The sequence below is a fragment of the Tupaia chinensis genome, unplaced genomic scaffold (genome assembly GCF_000334495.1).
Source record: "Tupaia chinensis unplaced genomic scaffold, TupChi_1.0 Scaffold144358_1, whole genome shotgun sequence".
Classification (NCBI taxonomy): domain Eukaryota; kingdom Metazoa; phylum Chordata; class Mammalia; order Scandentia; family Tupaiidae; genus Tupaia; species Tupaia belangeri.
The window spans coordinates 32,176-35,823 of record NW_006204218.1 but is presented as its reverse complement, the minus strand read 5'-3'; positions in this window follow the sequence as shown (position 1 = coordinate 35,823).

The window sequence follows — 3,648 nt, the reverse complement described above, 5'->3', positions numbered from 1 at the left end:
GGGGGAGTGGGTCCGCCTCCCCGCCACTCCGTGGCCCCTGAGGGCCTGGCGGGACACGACCGGTGGGGATCAAGGAGGATGACCTGGCGCGACCGAGGGTCAGTCGACCGGCCCAGGTCAAGCGGCGGAAGGCGATGCGGAGCGGGGCAGAGGCCACCACTGCAGACACACCTCCTGAGAGACACCGAGGGTGCCCCATGCGGGCGGGACCCACGACAGCAGTGACCAACACCAAAGGGCGTCGCTGTGTGCTGATGCCAAGGGGGGTGGGGAGGAGGGAAGGGAAGTGCCTGGGCTCCCCCAACCCTTCCCGGGCCTCTCAAGCCACCCCAAGCAGGGAAAATGATGAGGGAGGAGGAGGAGGTCCAGAGAGGGGCAGTGATGGTGAGATGGGGTGGGCCGGGCGGCTGCTGCCCAGAGTCCCAGGAGGAGGGACTGGCAGGGTGGGGGACACAAGGACCCTTCTCCCCGTGACACTGTGAACCTCCCCCTCCTTCCTCGGACACACCTGGTTCTGCCATTGTCGTCATCGTTGCCCTCCCCACCCGGGGGGGGCCTCCTCTTTCTTGCCACCTACCATCGAGATAAACCGAATGAAACTCTGGTGGCCCACCCGCAGGGCCCCGACCAGACTCGGACATGCGCGCGCCGATGGTGGCGGCGGAGACTCACCTCCGGTTAATGATTCTTCTGCAGGTTCACCTATGGAAACCTTGTTACAATTTTTACTTCCTCTAGATAGTCAAGTTCGACCGTCTTCTCAGCACTCCACCAGAGCTGTGGGCCGACCCCGGTGGGGCTGATCCGAGGGCCTCACTAAACCATCCAATTGGTAGTAGCGACAGGCAGTGTGTACAAAGGGCAGGGACTTAATCAACACAAGCTTATGACCCGCACTCACTGGGAATTCCTTGTTCATGGGGAACAATTGCAATCCCTGATCACCATCACGAATGGAGTTCAATGGGTTACCCGTGCCTGCCAGCATAGGGTAGGCACACGCTGAGCCAGTCAGTGTAGCGCACATGCAGCCCCAGACATCTGAGGGCATCACAGACCTGTTATTGTTCAATCTCGGGTGACTGAATGCAACTTGTCCCTCTAAGAAGTTGGGGGACACCGACTGCTCGGGGGTCGCGTAACTAGTTAGCATGCTAGAGTCTCGTTCATTATCGGAATTAACTAGACAAATCACTCCATCAACTAAGAACGGCCATGCACCACCACCCACAGAATCGGGAAAGAGCTATCAATCTGTCAATCCTGTCTATGTCCGGGCTGGGTGAGGTTTCCCGTGTTGAGTCAAATTAAGCTGACTGGGCCATGCAGGCAACACAAACTGGTAAGGATGCTGCCTCCCATTCTAAGGCAAGGCCTGGACTGGGAAGAAACTGAGGCAGGGCCCCCACCTGTCTGTTTTTAAGCCAAAATTAACATATAGATTAAGTTAGTATAAACCAAATTAGCATTAGAAGCATATGTAGACTAAGTTAGTCCTAAATGAAAAACCCAGCAAAAAAAAAAAAAAACCCTTTTTTTTTTTTTTTTTTTTTTTTTTTTTTTTTTTTAGAAAGGAAAAGCCTGACTGGCAAGGACAGGATGAACAAACCTGAGGGGTCCAGAGAAAGATTAACCATTTTAGCTGGGAGTTCTTATCTAAAGCAACAGGTAGCTTTCAACTACAAAGAGTTTCTCATCTATGTGCTGTTGACTATGAACAACTGCTAATAAAACATCCTATGTTGTCTCCTGAGCTACAAGATCATCTACATTTCCCATATAAGATCATAGACTCACCCTCTATTGTTGTAATGTATAGATAGTCCATATATTAACTGTGTCTTTATTTAACAAGATTTCTATCTAGGTCTTTGTATTCAGCAAAGTTATCAAACTGGCCTGGGACTAAAACTATCAAACATCCTGCAAGCCCCCTCTTCAAAAGACCCTTCCCAGTAATCAAGATCTAAGAAAAAGATACACAGACAAATGAACTTCCTCATCCTGAGAACTGTGATTGATTTTACCTGATCTGACAAGATAAACAGCATGTTTTATAATTATTGCTTCCATACTTTGTATACCCTGTTCCTTAGAGTAAATTTTTTACTACCCCTCACCCTCCTTACTTCCTAAACCTTCCTCAATAAATAGGCATGTTTTAATAGCCACGGCACGGCAGCCTGGAGCTGGTTCTGGCTGTGGCCAGCTGAGAACATGCTAAGGAGCAATGAGGTCTCAGTCTAATTTTTTTGTTCCTGATCACCCAAGTTGCCTTCCTGTGAACGAGCCACACGCCACGGCCGAGGCCAGACCCTGGCATTAAGCCGCAGGCTCCACTTCTGGTGGTGCCCTTCCGTCAATTCCTTCAAGTTTCAGCTTTGCAACCATACTCCCCCCAGAACCCAAAGATTTTGGTTTCCCAGAAGCTGCCCGATGGGTCATGGGAATAATGCTGCCGCATTGCCAGTTGGCATCATTTATGGTCGGAACTACAACGGTATCTGATCATCTTCAAACCTCTGACTTTTGTTCTTGATTAATGAAAACATTCTTGGCAAATGCTTTTTCTCTGGTCCGTCTTGTGCGGGTCCAAGAATTCCACCTCTAGCGGCGCAATACAAATGCCCCCGGCCATCCCTCTTAATCATGGCCTCAGTTCCGAAAACCAACAAAATAGAACCGCGGTCCTATTCCATTATTCCTAGCTGCGGTATCCAGGCGGCTCGGGCCTGCTTTGAACACTCTAATTTTTTCAAAGTAAATGCTTTGGGCCCCGTGAGACACTCAGCTAAGAGCATCAAGGGGACACCGAGAGGCAAGGGGCGCCTCGCAGCAGACCACCCGCCTGCTCCCAAGATCCAACTACGAGCTTTTTAACTGCAGCAACTTTAATATACGCTATTGGAGCTGGAATTACCATGGCTGCTGGCACCAGACTTGCCCTCCAATAGATCCTAATGGATACTCGTTAAAGGATTTAAAGTGGACTCATTCCAATTACAGAGCCTCAAAAGAGTCCTGTATTGTTATTTTTTGTCACTACCTCCCCAGGTTGGGAGTGGGTAATTTGGGCACCTGCTGCCTTCCTTGGATGTGGTAGCCATTTCTCAGGCTCCTTCTCTGGAATCAAACCCTGATTCCCTGTCATCCATGGTCACCATGGTAGGCACGGCAACTACCATCGAAAGTTGATAGGGCAGACGTTTGAATGGGTCATCACCACCACAGGGGGCGTGCGATCAGCCCGAGGTTATCTAGAGTCACCAAAGCCACTGGCGCCCGCACCCCCGGCCCAGGTGGGGGGGAGCTGACCGTTGGTTTTGATCTGATAAATGCACACATCCCCACCTTGTCAGGGGTCAGCACCCGTAAGCATGTATTAGCTCTATAATTACCACAGTTATCCAAGTAGGAGAGGAGCAAGTGACCAAAGGAACCATAACTGATTTAATGAGCCATTTGCAGTTTCACTGTACCAGCCATGTGTACTTAGACATGCATGGCTTAATCTTTGAGATAAGCATATGCTACTGGCAGGATCGACCAGGTAGAGAGCGATGACAACAGAGTAGGCAGACGGGGAGGGAGGAACTGAGGGGGCTGCGGCACGTGGTGTGTGTGCCCGCAGTGGCTTGTCCCCCGCCC